The following is a 27622-nucleotide window of genomic DNA, read 5'->3' as shown; positions in this document are numbered from 1 at the left end:
CCATAACACGCACAGACATTTCCCCTTACTTTCTAGGAGGAAAAAAAGTGAGTGTTATGGTGCAATTGAATACAATACAAAGAGTTGGATGGGACCACGAGGGTCATCTAGTCCAATGCAGGAATCTTTTGCCTAAGCTGCCTTTTCTACAGAATGTATTTATATTTTTCTTTCATATTCTTTTAATTACAAGACAATGCACAAACAGATTTTAAAATAAAACAAAAAAGCAATGCAAAGGGTCGTATCTATGGATGGAGGATAAATTCAACCCAGGTGGCACTTATAAGCACCTGTTGAAACAATAAGTGAGCCAAACACAGCCAGCCTTTGAAATTGCCACTCATTTTTCAGTGCAGCTCTCCAACCAAGTAATGTTTATGATAGAGCACATATACTAGGGCAAAGTATGGACAGAAATGCACGTATTAGTGCAAAATAGCATACAAAGTGCAATACATGGCAAACGGCTTAGAGACTGTTTTAGTATTAAGTGGTATATGAAATCCTTAAATAAATAGGAGGAAATTGCTTTGCAAAAATGTGTATTGTTGTTGTTATTTTATTTATTTACACTCAGTCTTTTTCCCTGGCAGGGCTCAGGACAGCTTACAGATAAAAACTAGAATTGCACACACAAATACAGTGTGCGTAAATGGGGAGTTGCCTGTAATTAAGCTTTAAGATATAAGCAGGGGGAAAGGGCAGTGGTGGCAGATGCTCCTTGTCACTGGTTGGACGGAGTGCTGGGAGCCAACAGTAGGTGGAGCCAGAGCCAATGACAGGCAGTGCCAACCAAGTCTACTTTGGTCCCCATCCTTCTTGTTGCTGCATTCTTGAACAGCAATATAGAGGAGGAAGCTGGTAGATAATTCTACCCCTTGGACTGCCTATAGATAAGAAGGCAAGCAGGTGAGCGTTGGTTGAGGGCAGACTAAAGTTGGCAGGACAGTGCCCCCTTTGCCCGAATGGACCAACTTCCAGTGGGAGACAGCAAAAGGGGCCCTGCGAAGAATCAGGCAGGAAACAAATTGCCTTTGAAGGCGGCCCAAGGTACCAGCACTTAGAAATGCAGTCGTGGCGCGTTGAAAATTCAGCAAGAGAACTTGCAAAGTACGTGTGTGGCTTTTGTAAGACAAGCATGCATAAACAAGGCAGGTAATTCTCGTAACATTCCCCACAGTGTCAAACACCCGACGACCTAATAAATATAGATAGCTACCTGCAGAGGCTGCTGGGATAGGCAGTGCCTACCTTGCTTTGATCAGAGATGTTACAATCTTCACCTGCTGTTGTAAATTGTCCCGCTCTGAAGCTCTCTCACCTTCTCTTCGGATGATGCCGGCATGCGCTGAGTGATAGCTAGGGAAAGTAGCTCATGGGGGAAAGAGTCGAGAAGGCCGTGTGTTGCACACTGTGAGCGCTGATCTCAATTTCCTCCCCTCCTTGCATGGCAAATGTACAAAACGAGGCTCACCCAGGTAGGAAATGGTTCACCCTGTATTCAAGCCCCTGGCTCACAACTGCTGAAAACCAGCAGATCACTGTTGGGTAGGGACTGGCGTTGTACTTAGCCAGACTGGGGCCGGTGAATGCACTGCCCATCTTAAGGGGTAGTTTGTTTGTTTTTCATAAAACAAGAATTTTTTTTAAAAAAACTTTATTAGTATTGAAAAGAATAACACAAACACAAATCGAAACCATTTATCCCCTCAGCATCATTCTCTTTTTAAAGTTGTGGACCGTATGATGCCAAACATTGTTCATTTCTGTATCTCTCAAACGTTTATATTGTTATATGTAATAACGTAAAATAAAATTTAGGAAAGGGGGGGGGAAGTTACTACTCTTACTCCCTGTAACCAAGAATAATTCTTTCCAGGGATTGTGATTGCAACAACCAAAATTTGTATTTTGTGTGTATTTTAAATCAGTTGTATTATCTTCTTTCCTTTCCTTCCTTTCCATATGTTTTTGAAGTGTGTGTCCTTTCTTAAATAAACAAACAAATTCAAAACTTTAAAAAACCCTTCAAAAATAAATAAATGAAGGACCACTACAAGGCAGTTGCAGATTGTGTCTCGTGGGTGTGGCAGGAATGAGAACACAGAATGGACAGTTGTCCGGTGAAAATCGGTCACACCTTTAGCACAGTGATAAGGCAAGTATCTAATCTACATTACAGTGGTACCTCGGGATGCGAACAGGATCCATTATATAGCCCAGTTCGCATCCTGAATAGAACGTAAGACACGACTGCACGTCTGCGGATCATGTTTTACCACTTCTACGCATGCGCGTGACATCATTTTGAGCGTCTGCGAATGCGCGAGCAGCAAAACCTGGAAGTAATGCTCACCTTTACTTCCGGGTTGCTGGGGAGCGCAACCCGAAAGCGCTCAACCTGAAGCACATTGAACCCGAGGTATGACTGTACAACATGTCATGAGAGTTGCCAGTGTTAGACCTGACATGGTGCAGGCCAGACATTTGCATTCTCATTGGGCAGTTGGCAAGGGGGTTAATGCATTATTATTGTTGCAGTAATACTTTGTTACATTATTAGGAACAGAATCCTTTTATATAAAAGGGACTTTACCTGATGAGATGTTTGTATCTTCTTGGAGGGGAGGACTCTTCAGTTAAAGGTTATCAATTTGCATGGCAAAGCTCTCGTTCGTTTCCAGAACAGCCAGGCATGTGCCTGTCTTGAAAGGCAAAGTGAAATCAGGGAGGGTATAAATGGCCCAGAGCATCATCATAATGCGACGTGGGAGGAATTTGGTCTTGATTCTGTAACAAGCCAGCCTGATCTGAACTGGAGTGCCCTACACAAAGGAATGTCTCAATGGTTTGGGGATCAGCTTTTCTGAGGAACCACATACAGCTGTGCAAGCCTGCCCATGTTCTGAGATCAGCTTTGTAGGCTCCACTCATAGGGCCACCTATAAAACTGGAAGGTGTGAGAGGCAGGGCTTTTCCCATGGTGGCCCCATGCTTGTGATAAACTTCCTCCCAAGTGGTATATGTATGGCTCATTTAGCGTCTGAAAAATTGGTAATTTATTTTGGGCGGCATTTGTAAAGACCCTTAAGGAGACCAGTTTTAAATCCCTAAGGGTGCTATACATATACTACTTGGGAGTTCCTCATACAAGTGGGGCCACCACTAAAAAGTCCTGCTGCTTGTAATTGTTTCAAATGGTTTTCAATTATTCTAGGTATGGGAAACCTTAGGTTGATGGGTGGAGGGCTAAATGTAGCCGTCTCCATGCCCCCAGGACTATAACTGATACAATGTTCAATTTGCCCGACCTATTTTCCATTAGCCCCCACTGCCCCATTCTGCTGCTTCTGTACCCTTTCTTTCTGAGAAAAGGTTTCTTTCTCATTCCCAGTGAAGTAAAAAGCATGTAGGTTGCACAATTTTGTCGTAGTTCTCATACCCAATCAGAATTGGCTATGCGCTGATGTCATGGACCACAAAGTCCATTCAGGCAGAGGACAAGTCTTCCTGATTCACCTACATGCGTGATATTGATCAGTCAGAGTTCACAGAGTGGGCAGGATATCCTAAAGTTATGCAGCCATTTGGCTTTAGTTGCGGCAAATATCACAATGAGTAAACAAAGCCCATTCAGAGTGAGGGCAAAGCCCATTCAGAGTGAGGACAAAGCTTCCTGAACATGGAAAATAGTTTTGTACCCTAGGAGGCAATGCTTGAAAAACTGGGGCAGGTACCCCGATACAAATGTTCACAAAACGTGTCTCAGCTCCACTGTTGCCCATACACACAAACACACACCAGCCCTACCCCACAGTAAATCCATTAAGGTCATATTATTTACACCCACACCCACACACCCCTTTCTCTCCAGGAAATTTCATCCCTCCCTAAGACAAAATCATTGTGCTGGTATCCATGGTTCCAGAGTGCTATTTTTATTTTAAACCAGCAATTAATTAAAAGGAAAGTTCTGAGGATCCCTCAGTTTTAAGTGTGCTTCAGTGAGAGGCTTGGATTGGTCTGCACTGTGTTCAGCTGCAGACACTTCCTTGCAACCCGAAACGAGAATTACAAGTGGTGCTGCACCTACTTCTGACACGCTGTGTTTGAAATGATGGATGAGTGAAGGGATTTAATTTATCAACCACTTGAAGATTATGCAGGCAGGAGAGAGGCCTAACATCTATTGGGAAAGCAACCTCTGCAATGGCAGGCTTTCTCCACTAGAGGGGGGGTTGCAAACGCTTCCTTTGCTCAAGTCACCAGAAACCATATTTTAAAGAGGGAGCAATAGTTGCCCTTTTCCTGTGAGGAAGGATGACTTAATACAGCCAGCTAGAAGAATGCACCAACAAGGGCAATCCTGCAGAGTTTAAGCCAACCAGTGTGATTAAAAAGGCTCAGTTAGGTGAAAATATAAGTGCTTCAGAATAAAAAACTCTTACGACGCCTTCGTTACTTCAGGCATGAACGACGACATATCCCCCCAACATTTCTCCAATGAAAATAGAGACGTTCTATTCCATTTATCATCATCATCATTATTAATATTCCCTGCCCGGGTTGCCCCAGCCACTCTGGGCAACTTTCAATATATATAAAGGTAAAGGGACCCCTGACCATTAGGTCCAGTCATGGCCAAATCTGGGGTTGCGGCGCTCATCTCGCTTTACTGGCCGAGGGAGCCGGCGTACAGCTTCCGGGTCATGTGGCCAGCATGACTAAGCCACTTCTGGCAAACCAGAGCAGCACGTGGAAGCGCCGTATACCTTCCCGCCGAAGCGGTACCTATTTATCTACTTGCACTTTGACGTGCTTTTGAATTGCTAGGTTGGCAGGAGTTGGGACCGAGCAATGGGAGCTCACCCCATTGCGGGGATTCGAACCGTTGACCTTCTGATCGGCAAGTACTAGGTGCTGTGGTTTAACCCACAGCGCCACCCGCGTCCCATTTCAATATATATACAAGCATAATAAAACATTAAACATAAAGAAACTTCTTTATACAGTCATACTTTGGTTCTCGAACGGCTTAGTTGCCGAACAAATTGGCTCCCAAATGCCACAAACTCGACATAAGCGCTCCAGTTTGTGAACGTTTTTCGGAAGCCAAACGTCCAACTTCTGCTTGAGTTTGGGAAGCTCCTGCAGCCAATCGGAAGCCGCACCTTGGTTTTTGAATGGTTTTGGGAGTCGAATGGACTCCCGAAACGGATAAAGTTTGAGAACCAAGGTACCACTGTACAGGGCTGCATTCAGATGTCTTTTAAAGGTTGTATAGTTATTTATCTCCTTGGTTCAGGAGTTGCATAGCTCCATACCCTCCAGTGTCTCTCCGATGAAAATAAAGACGTCTTAAAGAAAAGTTGGACATTCCATGATCAAATCAGAAACCAGGACTGCTTCTGTCCCTGGAAAATAGAGAGCCTTGGTGGGTCTGCAGCTGTGTGAACAATATCTCGGCTAAATGAGTGTATTTCAACAAGACCAGCAAGCAATCAGCAACAGCGACCAAAGACGGGGCATGATCCTGCCAAAGTTAAGAACATTCAGTGGAACCAATGTGGCTTTCATCTCCCAGCTGCTTTAAATTTCAGCCAAACCGGAAGGAACATCCCACAGCATAGTGCTTGATTGCAAAAATGAAAGCTCAAAGTGGTTTTACTGAAGGAGCAATGAAGTTATCAGTTGTAAAAACAATTATTTAAAACATTAAAAAATTCAAATTAACAATAATCTAAAAAACAGACTAAAACACAGGTCAATATGCTACATATGTTAGCAGGTTTGCCTAAACAAAAATGTTTTTAACAGGCCCTGAAAAGAGTACAGTGAGGGAGCCTGCCTGATGTCAACAGGCAGGGAGTTCCAAAGTTCAGGTTCTGACACACTAAAAGATTGATGGCTCACAAATGCAGAACGAGCATGTTTGGGCACCTGTAACAGTTGTGCAGATTTAAGCAGCGGAGGAGATATATATATATGGGGTAAGCTGATCCTGCCGGTAAACTGGTCCCAAGAGGTTAAGGACTTTATATACTAATAAGGCAAAGGGACCCCTGACCATTAGGTCCAGTAGCAGACGACTCTGGGGTTGCTGTGCTCATCTCACTTTATTGGCCGAGGGAGCCGGCGCACAGCTTCCGGGTCATGTGGCCAGCATGACTAAGCCGCTTCTGGCAAACCAGAGCAGCGCACAGAACACCGTTTACCTTCCTGCCTATTTATCTACTTGCACTTGGATGTGCTTTCGAACTGCTAGGTTGGCAGGAGCAGGGACTGAGCAACGGGAGCTCACCCCGTCACAGGGATTCGAACCGCCGACCTTCTGATCGGCAAGTCCTAGGCTCTGTGGTTTAACCCACAGCGCCACCTGCGTTCCACTTACAGTATATACTAATAGGAACACCTTGAATGCGGCCCAGCAGCAAATCAACAACCACTACAGGTCTCTGAGCAAAAGTGCTCTGTCCTGCCAGGGTCTCGTTCCTGCTAGCAACCGTGCAGCTTCATTCTGCACTAATGGCAGCTTCTGGACCAAGAGTAAGGGAAGCCCCACGTAGAGTTCATTTGTAGCAATCCAGTCTTGAAATATTTTAAGGAGACTTGTTTATGGGTTTTTTAAAAAATTCATTTTGCAGTGTGTGTGTGTGTGTGTGTGTGTGTGTGTGTACTGTAGGCCAATGTTCTGCCAAATGGAACCCAAGGCGCTCTACAACGGACAAAATATAAGACGGTTATATGCATATCACACACCACAATGAAACACGGCATTAGAAACAGAAACAGAAACTCTCTAGTTAAATATGACCTAGCAGTCACGGGGTGCAAAGCGAATGAGGGGTGTGCAGGGGCGGAGCAAGGGGTTGCGGTGGGTGCGTTTTGCCCCGGGTGTCACCTCCAAGGGGGTGTGTGTGTGACAAAATGCTGTGCATCACTGAACGTCTGTGAGGGACATTGTAGCTTTGCTGTGCGCAGGCTTCCCCTCAGCTTTTGGGTGGTAGGCAAACTCCTCTAGGGACATGATATCTGCAGAAAAGGCTCAACAACTCTGGCTCCTCAAAAGAAGGTCAACAACTCTGGCTCCCCCCCCCAAAAAAAATATAAAATAAAGTCAAACCATTTTTGCAGGCAAAAAAATCAATGTAGGGGTAACAAGAAATTTTCCACACCGGGTACCACCTGACCCTTGGGGATGTGGCGTGGGCAGTACCCCGAAGCATTAGATCAGGGGTCAGCAACCTTTTTCAGCAGGGGGCTGGTCCACCGTCCCTCAGACCTTGTGGGGGGGGGCGGACTATATTTTGAGGGAGAAAATGAACGAATTCCTGTGCCCCACAAATAACCCAGAGATGCATTTTAAATAAAAGGACACATTCTACTCATGTAAAAACACACTGATTCCCGAACCATCCACGGGTCGGATTGAGAAGGCGATTGGGCCGCATCTGGCCCCCAGGCCTTACGTTGCCTACCCTTGCATTAGATAGAGAGGGCTGGAGGGCCACACCTGGCCCTCGGGTTTGTGTTCCCTGTTCCTGCTGTGGTTGCAAAATTCCTGCATTGCACAGGCGGGTTGTAATAGATGACCTCCAGGAATCCCTGCCAGCTGTAAAACTCCATGATTGTATTATTCAACATTCCCTTAATCCCACCCTCCATTCAAATACACCTTCCATCTATCCATCCATCATCATAATGGGCATTTTGATTACAGCACAGAGTGGTTTCTGATTTCCTCCTGCTTCTCACTTTTGTCACTCCCCATTTAGGTACAGAATATCCATTCTGGAGTGTGCATATGTTGAGATGGGCATATACCTCCTTTGGCTTCTCTCACTCTTTGCTATTGAACTAAAAATAACTAGTAATGTGTTTGGGGGCATCGACATGGGTGACGGTTTTCTCAGTGACAAGTACCGGCTTGAGGAGGAATAAAAAAAACGGGAGGAGGGTGCCACAGGGTAGCTTTTGAAATAAAAAGCTTCCTGCATGCAAACAGGGGTGAGATGATCTTATTGTACCTGCGTGTGGGTTGTGAACCCCATAATTCAGGGCTGCTTTGTAAAGTACTCCATTGTTTTCTCTTTTATGCTGCCTGGAGTTCTTCCAAGCACGACTAACAAAGGCTTGACAAAAAAGGTTTGGAACATCATGGCAAAAAATAATAAAAAAAACATCTTCACTAAAGACAAGAATAAATATTTGCAAACAAGCTCTCCCAGCAGACTGTGCAGAGCCATATAAATAACTAATGTGTTCTTAAAAGGGTATTTGCATGCTGGCATATCGGTCTATGGGCCCATCTGTACCATATATTTAAAGCACTCTTCTACCACTTTAGCATACTTGGCTTCCTCCCCCAAGAATGCTGGGAACTGTAGTTTGTTAAGGGTACTGGGGGTTGTGAACTACAGATCCCAGGATTCTTTGAATGGAACCATGACTGTTCGATGTGCATAAATGTGCAAGATGGATGTGATCTATCTTGCTTGTGCCATGAATGTTGTATGTGAAAGTTGTGACTAAATGTGCGGACTCTGAATCCATGGAAAGCGTGGGCTCTGTACGCACGATTTGGGGACCCTGGCTTTTGCAGGGCTTCTGACAGAGCCGGCCCAGCCATTAGGCAGGGGGAGTTCACTGCCTCAGGCTGCTGAAGCTGCCCAGCAGCGGAGAAGCCCCACTGTCACTGGTGCCGATTTGGGGCGAGAAGTCAAAATCATGTGATGTCTTGTGCACAATCTCATGCAGTTTGGGGCAAGATCTCACTGAAAACCAGCACTACAACTCCCATCATCCCTAGCTAGCAGGACCAGTGTTCAGGGATGATGGGAGTTGTAGTCCAAAACCAGGTGGAGACCCAAGTTTGGGAAACACTGATGATTGCCTCTTAATTGGCTCTTCCTCGAGTTAAGCATTCCAAGGCTGGATCTAAACACATCAAAGAAGCGTTTCAGTTTAAAGCGTTGTAAATTTAAACAGGGAAAACTGGTAGAGAAAAACAGAATTCCACATCGCCATCTGGTGGCACAATGTTATATCACACATAAAAAGGTAAAGGGACCCCTGACCATTAGGTCCAGTCGTGACCGACTCTGGGGTTGCGGCGCTCATCTCGCTTTATTGGCCGAGAGAGCCGGCGTCCAGCTTCCGGGTCATGTGGCCAGCATGACTAAGCTGCTTTTGGCGAACCAGAGCAGTGCATGGAAACGCCGTTTACCTTCCCGCCAGAGCGGTACCTATTTATCTACTTGCACTTGATGTGCTTTCGAACTGCTAGGTTGGCATGAGCAGGGACCGAGCAATGGGAGCTCACCCCTTCGCGGGGATTCAAACCGCCGACCTTCTGATCAGCAAGTCCTAGGCTCTGTGGTTTAACCCACAGTGCCACCCGCATCCCTCCATATCACACATACAATGCATATAAATCGCTTTTTCTTTACCAGTCTAGCTGAGTCTCAGGTATTTGTAGAAAATAAGATTTTCCTTGCATAGAATAATAATAACCCAACTTTCTGTCTCTCTCTCTCTCTTTGATCAATCTGACTCTAGTGCTAGCATTGTTTCTTTACCTTCCTTAGCAGTTCAGCCGAAATTGTCCCTAGCCTGCCTGACCAGGCTCTCGCTTTCCCTTTTGCTTCTCCAGGTCAGGTGCAAAACAATCAATGAAAAACAAGACATCTTATTTCTCTCTTAAGATTGTGTACTTGTCCCCTTGGCACAATTCCCCTTCCCTCCTTTTGGGGCATCAGTAAAACTAGCCAATTGCCCAAATGCTGCTGCAGGACTCCAGCTCCCATTATCCCACATCGTTGGCCATGCTGGAAATGACCGATGGGAGCTGGAGTCAAACAACATCTGGAGGGCCACAAGTTCCTAGCTGTAGTGCAGAAGAAGGGTCTATATTTTCAGGGATGGAAGGTGCAATGTGCTTTAAGGGCTCTGCACACACCACTCTGTTAGGATTCCTTCCCCAGAGAGATTCATGCTGTGTATAGGTGACCTCTGGAATTGGCTACCACAATGTATAACAGCCACCAGTGTGGACAGCTTTAAAAGGGGATTAGACACATTCAAGGAGGATAACGTGATGGATAGCTGCTAACCATGATGGCTCCAGCATCAGAGGCTGTGTGTCCCTGAATATCAGTTGCCATGGATCATTAGCAGGAGACGGATGTATGATCACATTTTCGCGCTGGTGGTCTTCCTAGAGACATCTAGATGGCCACTATGAAAATGTAATGCTCTGGATCAGGATCAGGGTTTAGGTTTGATGAGGCCCTAAGGTACTGGTGGTGCTGTGGGTTAAACCACAGAGCCTAGGACTTGGCGATCAGAAGGTCGGCAGTTCGAATCCCCGTGACGGGGTGAGCTCCCGTTGCTCGGTCCCTGCTCCTGCCAACCTAGCAGTTCGAAAGCACATCAAAGTAGATTAATAGGTACCACTCTGGTGGGAATGTAAACGGCATTTCCGTGTGCTGCTCTGGTGCGCCACATGACCTGGAAGCTGTACGCCGGCTCCCTCGGCCAATAAAGCAATATGAGCGCCGCAACCCCAGAGTCGGTCACAACTGGACCTAATGGTCAGGGGTCCCTTTACCTTTAAGGTACTGAGGATAATGGGGCCCTTTATATGTCCAGCTGTCCTTTGTCAACAACAAATTGTTGCTGTTTCTTTGTGTTGAATATTTTAAGGAGCAGGCTTGCAGGCGGGGCCCAATACAGTGGTGCCTCGCAAGACGAAAATAATCCGTTCCGCGAGTCTCTTCGTCTAGCGGTTTTTTTGTCTTGCAAAGCAACCCTATTAGCGGCTTAGCGCTATTAGTGGTTTAGCGGCTATTAAAGGCTTAGTGGCTTAGCGGCTAAAAGGCTATTAGCGGCTTAGTGGCTTAGAAAAAGGGGGGGGAAGCGAAAAAAATCGGAAGACTCGCAAGATGTTTTCGTCTTGCGAAGCAAGCCCATAGGGAAATTCGTCTTGCGAAGCGCATCGAAAAACGGAAAACCCTTTCGTCTAGCGGGTTTTTCGTCTTGCGAGGCATTTGTCTTGCGGGGCACCACTGTACTTACATCACAGGAGCCTACACAACACAAAACACTGTTGCTGCATGTAGGTTTTATTTTATTTGTTTATCTTATATTTTGGATATGTATATCCAGTTTCCCCCCCTTTAATTTCTTTTGGGGCCCCCAAGAGAGTGGGGCCCTAAACTATAGCTTGTTTAGCTTATACGTAAATCCGGCACTGATCAGGATTTCCCAGACTTGTGTCTCCACCTGTTTTTGGACTACAACACCCATCATCCCTAGCTAACAGTACCAATGGTCAGGGATGATGGGAACTGTTGTCCAAAACCATTGGGAAACCCAAGTCTAGATAGACCATTGGCCTGATCTGGCAGGGCGCTTTATATGTTCTTATGAAACAGGATTCTTCCACTACCCGATTTCCACAACAACAACAACAACAATGCTTTTACAGTGCCCCACAATACTTTATCTTGTTCCACATATATGCTCATGGGGCCGGAACTGGCAGTGACCGGCCAGGAGCAAGACCTTGGAGTTCTGGTAGATATCTCGAGGAATATGTTGACCCAGAGTGCGGCAGCTGTGAAAAAGGCAAATTCAGTGGTGCCTCGCAAGATGAAATTAATCCGTTCTGCGAGCCTCTTCGTCTAGCGGTTTTTTCGTCTTGCGAAGCAACCCTATTAGCGGCTTAGTGGATTAGCACTATTAGCGGTTTAGTGGCTATTAAAGGCTTAGCGGATTAGCGGCTAAAAGGCTATTAGAGGCTATTAAAGGCTTAGCGGCTTAGCGGCTAAAAGGCTATTAGCGGCTATTAAAGGCTTAGCGGCTTAGCGGCTAAAAGGCTATTAGCGGCTTAGCGGCTTAGAAAAAGGGGGGGGAGCGAAAAAAAATCGGAACACTTGCAAGACTTTTTCGTTTTGCAAAGCAAGCCCATAGGGAAAATCGTCTTGCGAAGTAGCTCAAAAACGGAAAACCCTTTCGTCTAGCGGGTTTTCCGTCTTGCGAGGCATTCATCTTGCGGGGCACCACTGTTCCATGCTAGGGTCCCTTCTAGACTACCAGTTTACAGATCAGCCATCCAGATTTGTTTGCACAAAGCTTTAGGGGAGATTAGATGATATAGATCTAAACAGAGCATGAGATTCTTAATCTCAGGGTTGTGGGTTTGAGCCCTTCTTTGGGCAAAATACTTCTGCATTGCAGGCAGGGACGCGGACTTAGAAAAAATATTGGGGGGGCCCGGGAAAGCTCATGAATAATAAATAAGCTCATGAATATGCAAATAAAGTGGCTCCGGCCCTAAATAGGGCAAGCCACGCCCCCCAGCCAGCCGATTGGCTGGCTGGGAGGTGTGGCCAGTCGGGATTCCCCTGTTCTCGCGGGATTTCCGGCAGTGCCTCCGATTAGGGCGCGCGGCTGGCTGGCTGGCGAAGGAGCAGGTGAGGAGGAGGCGGGGGACGGCGGCGGCGCTCTGCTGAAAGGGCGCCCGCCCGAGATTATTGGGGGGGCTGAGCCCCCCCAAAAATTTTTTTGAGGGGGCTCGAGCCCCCTCAAGCCCCATGGAGTCGGCGCCTATGATTGCAGGGGTTTGAACTAGATGAACCTCGTGACCAATAATAATAATAATTTATTATTTATACCCTACCTATCTAGCTGGGTTTCCCCAGCCACTCTGGGTGGCTCCCAACAGAATATTAAAACCACGATAAAATTCTATGATTCTAAATCATAGAGAAACAAAGCTGATCGCTTTGTGCAGAGGTTATACTACACTGCCTCTTTTTCACACATACTTTCCAGTGCATTCCCCCCTCACTTTACTTTTCCCCCCCCCTTCAAAACCTCATATACATTTATATATATATTGCAATATGATGGTGGTAGAACAAGTGAGCTAGTTGCAGCAGAACAACTTTCAGAATATCCCCTTCTCTCCACAAACCATCTAGAGAAGCGAATAAATACCCCTCTCTTTGGAAATGTGCCTTTCTCAAAGAGTTCCACTGATCAGGATGGGATCCCGAGGGTCATATAGTCCAACACCTTGCAATGCAGAAATCCTGCCCCCAGCCTGGTGGTCTGGAACCACGAGATGCACCAATCCATTTTTAATACTAATGCACACACACACACACAAGAATCAAGCGCTGCAAAAAATGACAGCGGCAACTGCCGGTTTGCATTTCAAGGCCAGCACACTCTGATTAGTTCATTTCTGCTCTGTGAATTATCGAAGGGCTTTCTGTAGCTGATGATGCAACTTTCCTTCTTCCCAGGCTGGGCGAGGGGAGGAGCCTCTTGCAGGCCCCGCCCCCTTCCTCTCCACCGTCAGCCTTGGGACAGCCAGAGGGATATGACAGGGCGTCGATTTCTTGGGAGCAGCCTGTGAAACGGATGTCTTTCCTCACCCCCCCCCCACGCAGCTTTCTCTCACTTTCTCTTTCTCCGACGCCCCCCTCCGCGCTTCGTTTTAAAGCAGCCGCGTCTCTCAACCGCCTCCCTCCTCCTCCTCGGAGATGTCGCTGGTTCTCTCTCCGTCTTCGCTTTGCCTTTGCACCCACCCCGCAAAGGGTTAATCCAATAATTCCCTGAGCAACTTTTAAGAGTTGCAATCTGTGCTCTTAAATCGCAACTGGAAGTCATCGGACATTAAAGTGAAGGGAACTGAAAAGCAATCCAAAACGACAACAATCGTGGTTTTCGGTCCCCTGCCCCCTCATTCCCATCATCGTTTTTCTTTTCAGAGATTTGATAGCTGCTTGCTCAGTGCAATCCCTACCAACCCCTTACTGAGTGAACTGAGTGGAGGTTTGCTTCCAAGTAAGCGCGCAATCAGGGGAAATGATCCGATGGGGATAGCTCCCAGATCACCAGCCTACAAGGAGCCTTGCAGACGGACCGAGAGGCAAAATAGCCAGGTCTCTGCCCCGAGGTGCTTACAATCTAACTTTCAGCGGGGGTGGTGGTGGTGGAGGAAGAGAGCAACAGGCAACGAGTTGACGAAAACAGGCGCATCTCTACGTTCAGCCGGATTCTACGCATGTTTACTCGGGCGTAAGCCCCGATGGACTCGTCATTAAGCACTGGATCCCAGCGTAGGTCCAGCGCCTTAGGAATAAGCCCCTCTGAATTCAATGGTGTTTCTTTCTGTGCAGAAGCGCTGCAGGTTGCGCTCTGAGGCTGCTGCGATCCCTTGCACACTTGCTCCGGAGTAAGCCCCGCTGTTCCCAGCGGCACTTGCGCCTGAACAGACAAGTTTAGGATCCTGCTTCACGGCGTTATGCTGTCGATGAGCCTTTAAATCGACAAAAAGGGGGCATGGATTTGTTTTTGCAGTAAAACCGATGCAGGCTAATTTCTTACGAAATATATATATTTGAAGATGGATAGTTCCTGCGCACTTTGCAACGTGTCTCAGATTATCCACATGATCATCTATATGAAATAATAAAGGAAAGCTGGAAATCTGAGAGCCGGGGTGTGTGTTCCTTCCTTCTGGGACCCCCTCCACGCTCACAGAAGGGGGGAAGGAATAGGAAGAGGAATACCATTAACTCTCCTTTTCCTTCCTCGGTCCTTTTTTGCATTGAAGAGGGGGAGGGGGGAATACCCTTTGAAGCAATTGCGCCCCCCTCTCCTCCCCCGCGTCCATGCCGCGCGCCGCTTCGCCCCGCGTCAATTACCAGCTCCGTTGTTTACAATCCGCCCCCGCAGCACGTTGGCAGGAAGGGCGGGGCGGAGGGCGGGGCGGAGGGGGGGAAGAGACCCCAGCTCCGCCCCCCAGCCCCAGCCCCGGCATCGGCCTGTCTTTCGCTCCAGCTGGGAGGTCTGGAGGGTGGAGGTGATCCTATTGGAAGTTGGGCAGAGGGGGGAAGAGCGAAAAAGATCAGAGGAAGACAGCAACCGGGTGTTTGTATGTGCAAAAAGGCGACTCATCTCTCTCTCTCCCCACCCCCCCATCCATCTATAGGGGGCACCATCTCCAGTCCCGGCCACCCTCCCCCCAACAAAACATCACATCACGTGGAGGGGAGGGGAGGCTGGAAGTAACTTCCAGCATCTATTGCAAGATTATTAATTTTTTTTTGCAAGCGAACGCCCGTGCGTGTCTGTGCATCTCCTCCACGCACGCATTCACACGCGCACGCAATTAACCTGCACGCTTCTCCGAGAGGGTTCCTTCTTTGCACGGGCGTCCCTCTCCCCCCCTGCCACTTCTTGGATCTCTTCCCCCACCCCACCCGCTTTTGTCATTTGCGCTCGCCTTGTGGTGTTGTTTGTCTCTCCAGCCGCCTCATGACCAGCTAAGGGATTTCACCTCGTCCTTGAGAAAAAGGGAAGCCAGCAGATCAAGGCACAGACAGAAAAAGAGAGAGAGAGAGAGACGGTATCTCTCTCCCTCCCTCCCTCCTTCCTTCCCTCCAGTATATCTCTCTGCCGCTCTTCGCCATCTCCGCGTCTGACGGCCGAATCTCCCCAGGCCCGAGAGAGGAAAACCGGGTAGGTTTTTGCAAAAAGACGGAGCCGCGGAGAACTTTCTCTGCGCGAGCGTGTGAAGGGTGGGTGGGTGGGATCTGCTGGGGAACCAGCCGTGCTGGTGGGAGCTGCACTTTGGCAGGGATCCCTCCCTCCACCCCGCAACACTTTCCCAGGATCGCTCCGGATCAAACGGTGCTCAGTGTTGTGTTTACAACTGGCTGCAAGGAGATGAGGGAGGCGGATGGAGAGCGAAGGAGTGGCGCGCAAGATTCGAGCCCCATATCGCCCTGCGTTTTAGTCTCTCTCTTTTTGGCGTGTGTGTAGATCTCAGTTGCTGCCCCCTTTCTCTCTCCCCCCCCCCCCTGGCAGACACGCACCGGGATCATGCCACCCCACCCTCCTCTGGCCACGGTGCTGGAGAGAGAGAGAGAGAGAAAGAGGTATGCATGCATGCACCAGCGAGGCCATGCGCGCCTCGCCAATGGGACCCTTGGCGAGGCGCTTTCAAAAACTTTGCAGCTCGGTTTGGCCCGCCTCCCCGGCCTCTCTGCAAACCCAGATCCTCGTGGCCCCTGCTCGGAGCTAAACCTAGCTGTCCTCCGCTGGAAGCAGAATACTGGGTTAGAGAGAGCGAGCGAGATGGTTTTCTTGGTCTGGTCCAGAAAGGCTCCTCCTCTTTATTGATCTCCCTGCTGCGTGGGGAGAGTTTGGGGTTGGGGTGTCTCTGTGTATGTTGCTAGAAAGCTGAGCGACTGTGTGAGAAGGGGGGGAAATCTCTCGCTCTCTCTCTTGAATCTTGGACTGGGCTCCTGGTCCCCCGGGATCTCTCAGACAGGAAGCATTAAATTATTTTAATTGCCTCGGCTTTGTTTGTGTGCGCCTGTGTGGGGAGGGAGAATGGAAAAAGCATCCCTTCGGATGGAGATGGTTTTTTGCTTGTTCCCCCCACTTCCCTAGGTATCCACCCCAGCTTATTAAGGGGCAAAAATGAGGAGCGGGGCTTGTTATATTTTGGGGGGAAATTTCATTGTCGTATCAATGCGTTTGTCTGCTTGCACTTTGCAGAGTATTATTGATCCACCATTCGGAGAATAGTAGCCTCAGCAGTAGTAGAAAGGCATTGTTGACATACTTTCCAGATAGGAATGTTCTTCTTTCCAAGTTTTGCTATTTTTTTTCCATTTTTTTAAAAAATTCATTCCTCCTTAAAACGCTTTGGCTCGCTGAGAAAGGACTCGGAGACACTGTCTTTTTGCAGCTGTTACTCTTGCTCTTTCCCCCCCCCCCCCAATAAAAGGAGGGGAGAGAGAAAAGTCAGAAAGGAAAGAAAAAGTAATCCTAAATCAATGGATGCAATGAGTATTTAAACTCTCAAAGCTAAGCTTTGCATGGGGGACACACAACTGCAGTGAACTTTGCCTTTTGAGAGAGTGAAGCGCACTCACATCAGGGACTTTATTCTAACAAACGCGGCTGGGATCCTAGAATAACCGAGGTTGTTTTGTCAAGAACAACATGGACAGATTCCCCCCTAGGGATTTCTGTTCAACTCTGTGCTCTGGCCAAGGGCAGACCCAATAGCAATCTCTGGGATTTTCGGATAAGGAGACTGTGGGAATCTGCCGAAGACGGAGGGGCTGTTTTCTCCTCCTTGCTCATAAATAAGTGCCACATCCCAAGACGCTCCCAGGATTATTAATTTATTTATTTGCCTTTTGCTTCCTAATAACAAGCTTCTATCAGTCAACCAGGGAGATTTGCAAGCATATAATGCTGCAATTCAATTTCAATTTCATTTTATTTATTTTATTTGAAACGTGGAAGCAAATGCATTTTGCAAAATGTCTCCTGTGAACTGTGAACTGTAAGGGTGTGACTTGCACGCTAGCAGATTTTTGCACCTTTCCCAAGATAAGTTAGAATCTCTCCCCTCCCTCCCCTTTCCAAATCGAGAAGAGTTTTGCATAGATATGAAGATATAGGCAGTTGTGTTTGTCATTAGAGGAGGAGTTTGGGGGGGAGGAAGGCAAGAGGAATCCAAAACAGCAACAGTAGCACAGCACTTTAGACCAAGTCCAAAGACAAAGTAGCAAGTCTGCTTTTCAAAAGCTTTGTGAACCCAAGAGAGTTTGCTTGCTTTTTCTGACTTTTTAAATGGGTCCCAAGGAAGGTGTGCTACTGTTTGCTACATGCAGCTTCAAAGACCTGGAATGCAAGCTTCACGGAGAGATGGTAAATCTCAGCCTAATGGAGCCTCCAGTTCCAGAGCCAGTGTATCCATGAATATTGGCTGCGAGGAAGACTGCCTTTGCGCCCTGCTGACAGGCACCCCAAAGGCAACTTTCCAGATCTGAAAACAGCTGAAATAAATGGACATGGAGAGATCCAGTAGGAAGCTGAAGCTCAGCTCCAGAAAGCATCTCTGTCGCATTTGAATATCCGTAGAGCAAAAGTTTCGCAGGTTCCTTGCCCCAGCTGATTTAAATTTAGCTTCTGCCTGAAGCCCCACTAAAGCCAACGAGAAGTATTTTAAACCAATTCTCTAGGCTTCTCTCCAGATTCTGGGCAAGCATGGCATGCTCATCCCTTCGTATCTTTCCCTGAGAAAGATCACAAGGTTGTGTCTGAGATTCTGCTCTAGGAAGTTCAATTAGACGTTGCAAAGGTAGACGAAGCACTTTCAAAAGAAAGCAGAAGGGATGCCTTATTATTGCAAAAGAAGTTTGCAACTATTTTGGCAGCAGTTGCAGGGAAAGAAAAAGATGCTCATGGTATTTTTTTCCGATAGGGTAATATCCGGCAAGATCTCAGCTAAGTGGTTTGTTAAGAAGAGCAATCATTAATTGGCTGTGTTTCGATAATCCTACGTGATCTGAAAATGAACACTGCATTGGCATCCTTCATTAGCACTTTTGGTCAAATTGTAAGCTGCCTCGAATGCCTGCTGCAAAGTGTGCAGAGCAGGACTTGACAATCGACTGGCTTCTTTTGTGGACTGGGGGTTAGAGTAGTGGAGAGACGTTGACAGTTTCAAGTTCACTCACTTCAGGGCTCTGTGTGGTTTCTCAACTTGCCCAGTGTGGTCTAGGAGATGCTTTGCTGCACTTATAAAGTGTAGTTATTTATATTACGTTTGCGCAAAATGGCTTGTAGCATACTGCGAGGATCCCAATGGGTTTACAGAGTTGTGCTGTACTTTATTGTGCTGTACTCACCACTTACTTCCTTGCTGCGGGATCACATTTATCCACTGCTATACCAGCTGGACTGGCTCCTGGTGGAGTACAGGATCAGGTTTAAGGTGCTGGTTTTAACCTTTAAAGCCCTATACGGCCTTGGACCCTCATACCTATGGGACTGCCTTTCCTGGTATGCCCCATGGAGGACCTTACGGTCTTCAAATAAAAACATCTTGGAGATCCCGGGCCACAGGGAGGTTAGGCTGGCCTCGACCAGAGCCAGGGTTTTTCCGGCCATGGCCTGATCTGGTGGGACGCTTGTCACAAGAGACTAGGGCTCTGCAGGACTTGACATCTTTCCGTAGGGCCTGCAAGATGGAGCTGTTCCCTCAGGCCTTTGGCCGGGGTCCAGTCTGACTCCCCATCTCTCCTTATATGAACTGGCATGAAAGTGCCCCCCAACTTTTCTCACAGGCTCATGAAAGATCAGTATAAACAGTTAGGCCTGGTGAGCATTTAAGGTCCCCATCCCTAATTTGCAGGTTGCCATCTGATTAGATTTCACTTGGATTCTGATTTGATTTTAAGATGTATTTTAATTGAATGCTTGATTTTATGGTAATAAGTTATATATTTGATGTTAGCCACTCTGAGCAAGTTTAGCAGGTGTTAAATACCATCTATAGATCATTTTCATAACATTTTCTTTAAGTGCACTGCATGCAGTAAAATTAATACCATCCTTCCATAACCTTTCCCATGATTCTAATTGAATATTATATCGAAAAACTTTAGCCCAGTGTATCATCACATCTACTAGGAGTTGTTTCTTTTTGTTTTCCAGTGTTGTTGTTTAGTCGTTTAGTCGTGTCCGACTCTTCGTGACCCCATGGACCAGAGCACGCCAGGCACTCCTGTCTTCCACTGCCTCCCACAGTTTGGTCAAACTCATACTGGTAGCTTCTATAATTCTGTCCAACCATCTCGTCCTCTGTCGTCCCCTTCTCCTTGTGCCCTCCATCTTTCCCAACATCAGGGTCTTTTCCAGGGAGTCTTCTCTTCTCATGAGGTGGCCAAAGTATTGGACCCTCAGCTTCAGGATCTGTCCTTCCAGTGAGCACTCAGGGCTGATTTCCTTAAGAATGGAGAGGTTTGATCTTCTTGCAGTCCATGGGACTCTGAAGAGTCTCCTCCAGCACCGTAATTCAAAAGCATCAATTATTCGGCAATCAGCCTTCTTTATGGTCCAGCTCTCACTTCCATCCATCACTACTGGGAAAACCATAGCTTTAACTATATGGGCCTTTGTTGGCAAGGTGATGTCTCTGCTTTTTAAGATGCTGTCTAGGTTTGTCATTGCTTTTCTCCCAAGAAGCAGGCGTCTTTTAATTTTGTGACTGCTGTCACCATCTGCAGTGATCATGGAGCCCAAGAAAGTAAAATCTCTCACTGCCTCCATTTCTTCCCCTTCTATTTGCCAGGAGGTGATGGGCCCATTGGCCATGATCTTAGGTTTTTTATGTTTTCCAGTGTACTTCATATCAATAAAAAACTGCCATAAGCAAGTTTTTATTCTGAAAGTGTGGCCCAGAGAAGAAAGCTTGAGAACCACTGACCTACATGAACTAGCAGCAGCTTTCTGGGGTTTTAGGCAGGGGCTTGAGTCTCCTTACCTGGTGAGGCCGGGGATTGAACCTGGCACCTTCTGCATGCAAAGCAGGTGTTCTCCCACTGAGCTACAGCCCCTCCCCATCATTCATGACTCCGGTGTCTGGAGGAAATCCCCTCCCTTCCTCCAAACTGCTTCTCAAATTACAACTCAAATTACTGCCAGCTCATATCTGCACAGCCCCACTCTGGTTCCATCATACCAGAGTGTGACAGAATGTTAGGAGTACTAATAATGATACCACCACGTACTGTGAACATAATTTTCACTCTTCGCTGCTGATGTGCTCTGGAGTTTTAAGATCTACCAGTGAAAAGTCACAACACTTAGAAGCAATGGGGGGAAAATAGCAATTTCAGCATTATGCTGAAAACACTGGCTTCAGCTACCCTTCTTTTGTTGTGGAACGTTGCAACGCTCTTAAGGGTTGGTAGACTAGATTTTTTATTTTATTTTTTAGATTATGTGCATAATCTTTGTGACAATCTTTTACTTTCTTTAACATATGAACAATGGCATCAAATCCTACTTCTCCCGGGTTTCTTGAAGAAAATAGCCATTTTAAAATTTCTGGGGAATTTTTTCGTCTGAGCAAAAACTGAGTAGCCAGGCCTCATGCTGCTACAATAAGATTTTCCTTTCTTTTTGTTTTCAACAAAATGTAAGTTCATTAGCCTATATATATATATATAGGTGAGGACCTTTGAGCCTCCACATATTTCAGCTGCAAGCCCTTAGGATCCCCATCCAGATCTTTCAATGGCAGTGTGGAAGTCAGGAGGCAAAAGCAGTGTGAAAGGTAAAGATAAAGGTCCTCTGGACAGTGAAGTCCAGTCAAAGGCAACTATGGAGTTGAGGCGCTCATCTTGCTTTCAGGCCAAGGGAGCTGGCGTTTGTCCACAGACAGCTTTCTGGGTCATGTGGCCAGCAGGACTAAACCGCTTCTGGTGCAACGGAACACCATGACAGAAGCCAGAACTTACGGAAATGCTGTTTACCTTCCCACCACAGCGGTACCTATTTATCTACTTGCACTGGCATGCTTTCAAACTGCTAGGTTGGCAGGAGCTGGGACAGAGCAACGGGAGCTCACTCCGTTGCGGGGATTCGAACCACCAACCTTCCGATCAGCAAACCCAAGTGTGGCAGTCAGGAGGCAGAAGCGCACACCAATATTGGGGCACATGAAGCATCAGGTGCAGTCAGTGAGCAAACGGAGGGGCATTTGTGAAGATCCTTTCTGTGACATCTAGTTCAGGAGTCAGGAACCTTCTGCTAAGGGTCTCATGGCTTGGGGAGGAATAATCTGCTGGGTTCCACTTACTTGCAGTTGGCAAACTGGGTCCAAGAAGCTGTGGGGCTGGAGACAAAAGGAGACCCTTTGTCTGTCTGCCTGTCTGCCTGTATGTGCCACCTTTCCTCTATTTTTCATTTTACTCCTCTCTGCTATATGTTTGAAAGTAAGCCTAGTACGCTGGCTGTTTGGCTGTAATAATAAACATTTATTCCTAGTGTCCCGGGCCACAGGTTGCCCATCCTATTCCAACTTGCCCTGCTTTCCACTGAGACAAACTTTGCTGTGGGGCAGGAATATGCACATCACAACAATGCCCAGACAGGAGATCAAGCTGAACTGGAAGGTTCCCACAGGTTAATCCTACTGGTGGAGGTGTCAGGATATGGAATAGGCAGAATTCACTGCTCCAGGAAAGGATGGCGACTCAGCACCAGACACCCTGGGTTGTGACGCATCCTCAGCAGGTCCAGAACCCCAGCTCTTTTGTCCGAGGTCAGCACTTTATTCCCCCCACTGACCCCACTCCCTCTCTGTTCTCTGCTGGTCGAAAGCCTACCCATGTCTTTGTTCTGAAATGCCTCTCTCCAAGAGCACAGATGCACTTAGATTTCTCTCAGCCTGCCGACAGCATATGCCTTTTGACAGTCTGAAGAGGTCCTTCTCTAACATTTATGACAGCATTTCCCCTTCTGCCTCTCCCCGTTTCCTTCTATTTTTATATTGGTCTCAAACTGTAGATGGAAGCCCACAGGTAATCTACAATGGAATCCATTAATATTGGCGATTTTCAGGAACTCAAGGACAATTACTTTCTTCCTTACTAATCCCCCGCTGCTTTTTCCATCTGTGCAGGAGGCCTGAGACTGTAAGAATGCCACTTTGGCTCCGTGTATCAAATACAGAACTCTCTTATTGCTCCTAAACCTACCTCCAGTGAGGCTGGGAAATCGAACTTGAGTGCCCCAGAGCACTGCTGCCTACTGGGATGCGTCACAGACGCAGCAGTCCCTTTTAGAGTTTTATTTGATGCACCCACTGGTCCTGACAATTGTCGGCTAACTGACCCCATCAGCAAGCCATCTCCTAATAGGAGATATAGATGAAGCCATTCTTTCCTATTGTACTTTCAGATGGAAAATAACAAGCTTCAATCTGAAAAAAATAAATCATGGCCAGTGGATTCATTTGTCTATGTCTATATCTATATTTGTATCTATATCTATATCAGAGAGGATGAACCTGTAGCCCTCCAGATGGATGTCAGGGCATGTGTCAGCAATAACTCACATGGCATCAGTGAAGTTAACCCTTTATTCAAAGAAACAAGGCAGCTGAGGCCTAGAGAGCACAGCAACTCTTCCTGGTAGATCTTGCCCCTATGATGGGACTTCTTAAGTCTCCTCCTCCCTTGGGACCTTCCCAAGCAATCTGAGACTCTGATGCCTTGTCTGTCTTTGCTCTGCCTTTTTCATACCTCTTCTGGTTCTGGGAGACTGGGGGGTGGGGGGAGCTGGTCACAGCAGGAGGGGGAGACATCCTGGATTCTTCAGCAGCCTGACTCACCTCTGCCTCCCCTCCTCTCCAGCCTCTGCTTCTGCCTCTGCTTCTGTACTTCTCTCTGCCACAGCCTTTTCCTGCTCATGAAGCCCCGTTGCCTCTTCAGCTTCCAACACCTCCTCCTCCAAGTCTGCTCCTTCTTCCTCCTCTGATCCCTCATCATCATCCCACCACCAATCCCCTGACTCTGAGCCTTCTTCCCTTGGTTGTTCCTTATCTGGTGCCTCCCACTGCTCCTCTGCATCCAGCCAGTGCGGGACACTGGACTTCAGCTCTCATTTCCCCTGGGCTATACTGACTGGGGCTCATGAGAGTTGGAGTCCAAAAATACCCGGAGGGCCGCAGGTTTGCTACATATCTAGATCCATGCATGCTCACCTGTGTTGCAGCCATTATCCCATCTGTTGGAGCCTGCACAGTTCCTTCCAAGAGGCTGAGTTAGGAAAGGCGACAGGAGTGGAAGATACCCATGTGGGTTTGTCAACAGGTAAATGTAAGCTGCTGAATCCAGAGGAATTTAGTTATGCTTCAATTCCCACTGATGTTGTAGTGAAGCAGATTTGTTCTTTGAGGCTTCAGAAGGTGGACCTGGAAGCAATAAGTGGAAATTACAGAGGACTGTATTGAGGCTAAATGTTAGGAGAAACTTCCTAATGGTAGTTTGGCAGTGGACTGGGCTGCCTCATGGAAGTCATGCGTAGGGCTGGGTGATATATCAATATATAGTCATACCTCGGGTTAAATACGCTTCAGGTTGAGCGTTTTCAGGTTGCGTTCTGCGGTGACCTGGAAGTAACTGAATGGGTTACTTCTAGGTTTTGCCACTCACGCATGCGCAGACGCTCAAAATGATGTCACGCGCATGCGCAGAAGTGGCGAATTGCACACGCACAGATGTGGTTTGCATTCTGCTCAGGATGCGAACGGGGCTCTGGAACAGATCCCGTTCGCATCCAGAGGTACCACTGTATTGTCCAAAACTGGCTTGATATCCATATTGTGATATCAGTTTCATAATTTTTGACCTGGCAATATATCAAAAATCATGATGTGTGTTCGCTATGCAAAAATCACAGTGCAGGGAAAAACCATGAAGCCACCCAAAACCTCTATATAGCTCCATCCTTATTTCAGACCTTGTGAAATATTGGTGTATCACGATGTTGAGATGGTGATATATCACAATGTTGAAAACCAGATATCACCCAGCCCAAGTCATGGGCTCTCCTATGCAGGCAGTGGGTGGAGAGTTGTCCATCAGGGATGCTGTGGCAACAGCAGCGTAGTCACCTCGTCTGTTGCTGGTCCTTCACTGAGTAGGGGTTGGGCTATATGACACATCCAAGTTCCCTTCCAGCTCTACGGTTCTATGAATTAATTGGGGGCAAATTAGTCATGACGAATTTCATTTCAGTGTGGCTGTAAGTGTGAGTAATTTCCTCTGAATCTACTCTGGGAACTTCATTCAGCACACCACCAAATCAGCCTTCAGGTACACGCATTACCAAAGCAGCCCGCAGGAGGCGGAAGCTGAGAATACTCCACTGCCAAGATGTTCCAAGTTTCCAACACATAGAGCCAAAGTTTCACAGCTTTAGGTATGGCAGCTCCTTTCAAAGGTTTGGGGTTAGGAGCAGGGCAGTGACTGATCCTCATCACTTGGTTTAATGATCTAGCACAGGGGTCAGCAAACTTTTTCAGCAGTCCCTCAGACCACAGTCCCTCAGACCTTGTGGGGGACTGGACTATATTTTGAAAAAATAAATAAATGAATGAATTCCTATGCCCCACAAGAACCCAGAGATGCAATTTAAATAAAAGGGCACATTCTACTCATGTAAAAACACGCTGATTCCCGGGCCATCCGCGGGCCAGATTTAGAAGGCGATTGGGCTGGATCCGGCCCCCGGGCCTTAGTTTGCCTACCCATGATCTAGCAATTGCTCCTCATCCTTGTGTTCCACAAAAAACACTGGAACAGCACATGAGGGTGCTGTCCAGACCCTGCTGTCAGGCTCTTCCCGAGGGCATTCTTCCTGAATCAGTCCTTGTTGTCATGTGAACCACTTTGAGGAGTTTTCATTGTTGTCGATTAAGTGGTATATACAGTAAAGTAAAGGTAAAGGGACCCCTGACCATTAGGTCCAGTCATGACCGACTCTTGGGTTGTGGCGCTCATCTTGCTTTATTGGCCGAGGGAGCCGGTGTACAGCTTCCAGGTCATGTGGCCAGCATGACTAAGCCACTTCTGACGAACCAGAGCAGCACACGGAAATGCCATTTACCTTCCCGCTGGAACGGTACCTATTTATCTACTTGCACTTTGATGTCCTTTCAAACTGCTAGGTGGGCAGGAGCTGGGACTGAGCAACGGGAGCTCACCCCCTTGCGGGGATTCGAACCGCCAACCTTCCGACCGGCAAGTCCTAGGCTCTGTGGTTTAGACCACAGCTCCACCTGCGTCCCTTGCCTCTCCCTTACCAGTTGCTTATTCAAGGTTATTTCCAATAAGCCCTGCATGCTAACTTAACTGTATTGCTTCTATGGCAGTGCTATAATAGGAGGGGGGCAAGCTATTTTGGAACTGTGGAAAGATTAGTGTTTTGGCTCAGCATGAAACAATAATGTGTGAAAAGTATAAGATCACACCTTAGGGAAACTGCATATTTATGCATAATCTGACAGTGAGATCTTGCCAGGTTTTTTCTTTCTTTTCGTGTTGTTGTTGACTCTGTGTAAAAGGAGAATGAAGGTTTCTGATGCATGTCTTCATAGAGATGTTATCACGACTGTTGAGATTTGAAGTCTGCTTCAAGGATGTGCAGATTGATTCAGGTTTCCCACTTCCTAGTCCCCCACCCAAACATCTATGTTTTGATCTAAACATGATCATTTTGTAATCATTGCACACACAAAAACTGCTCTAAAAGAGACAGCTGTAGAGGTCAGTTCAAAAGTCAAATGGCCATTGATAACTAAGTAATAAAAAGGTGACCATTTTTACCCTTAACAGGAAGAAGTAAAAAATTTCCTTCCAGTAGCACCTTAAAGACCAACTAAGTTAGTTCTTGGTATGAGCTTTCGTGTGCATGCACACTTCTTCAGATACACACTGAAGAAGTGTGCATGAAGAAGTGTGCATGCACACGAAAGCTCATACCAAGAACTAACTTAGTTGGTCTTTAAGGTGCTACTGGAAGGAAATTTTTTATTTTGACTATGGCAGACCAACACGGCTACCTATCTGTAACAGGAAGAAGTAAGGAAGCAGCAGAAAGGAGGAAAGGGATAGTGGGAGGGGTCTGCACAAACTACAGGATTCAATGTGGACCCCAGTTTGATGCTTCAGGAAACAGCCTGCCTCAGGAAACAGACTGCCTGATTTAGCTTTGGGTCCATTTAAATCCACACACACACAATTGGAAAATAAAATACAGTGGTACCTCGGGTTAAGTACTTAATTCGTTCTGGAGGTCCGTTCTTAACCTGAAACTGTTCTTAACCTGAAGCACCACTAATGGGGCGTCCCGCTGCCGCCGTGCCCCCGGAGCACGATTTCTGTTCTCATCCTGAAGCAAAGTTCTTAACCTGAAGCACTATTTTTGGGTTAGCAGAGTCTGTAACCTGAAGTGTATGTAACCTGAGGTACCGCTGTAACATCTCTCCCCCCCCCCTTTGACAGAAGTGGATAGAAAACACACACACACACACTAAATAAAGCCTGCAAAATTCCAGGCAAAGTGGTTGGTAACTTTAACTTTTTATTTTTGGACAGAATTTGATGAAATTTGCTAGCACTGTTGCTCTTTTGGAAGGCACGAACCCAGCCAAATTCCGGAAGGATAGCTACAGTGGTTTTCCCTGCAAGAATGGCCATTCTAGTTTTATTGTGGGTTTAAAATAGAATATTGTCATTACACAAGTGCAACATTGTACAAAGTGCAACGAAATTGGATGCCATCCCTTAAAACATCAAAAGCAAAACAACAACAACAACCAAACAAACCACATTCCAGCCACACCCACACCACACCCATCAAACTCCCAGGTCACACTATCGAGTTACAGCATTCAAAAAGGCCACAGCTCTTGGATAGAAACTGTTTTTCAGTCTATTTGTCTTTGACTTGATGTTTCTATATCTCCTGCCAGAAGGCAGTAGTGCAAACAGACCGTGTCCCGGGTGAGATGAATCCTGCAGGATGTTATTTGCTTTCCTAAGACAACGGGAACCGTACAGTTCTTCCAAAGATGGGAGAGGATGACCAATAATCCTTTGGGCTGTGGTTATGACCTTCTGGAGCACCTTCCTCTCCCTAGCTGTACAACTGGAGAACCAAGCACAAATACAGTATGTAAGAATGCTCTCTATGGCGCCTCGGTAGAAGCACACCAGCAGTC

General features: G+C 47.0%; 1 protein-coding gene across 2 annotated transcripts in view; it reads left to right on the top strand.

Annotated features, from left to right (window-relative positions):
* Positions 1 to 15274: 15274 nt before the first annotated feature.
* SOX5 (SRY-box transcription factor 5) overlaps positions 15275 to 27622 on the top strand; it is a 783587-nt gene continuing 771239 nt past the window's right edge. For both annotated transcript variants that reach the window (XM_081209974.1, XM_081209972.1), the window contains exon 1: positions 15275 to 15540. The gene's annotated coding sequence lies outside the window, so the exon portion shown is untranslated. The remainder of the gene's footprint in view (positions 15541 to 27622) is intronic.

Source organism: Podarcis bocagei, assembly GCF_964188305.1.
Source record: "Podarcis bocagei genome assembly, chromosome: 10".
Classification (NCBI taxonomy): Eukaryota; Metazoa; Chordata; class Lepidosauria; order Squamata; family Lacertidae; genus Podarcis; species Podarcis bocagei.
The sequence above is the reverse complement of the archived record's forward strand: the minus strand, read 5'-3'. Positions and strand labels throughout refer to the sequence as shown.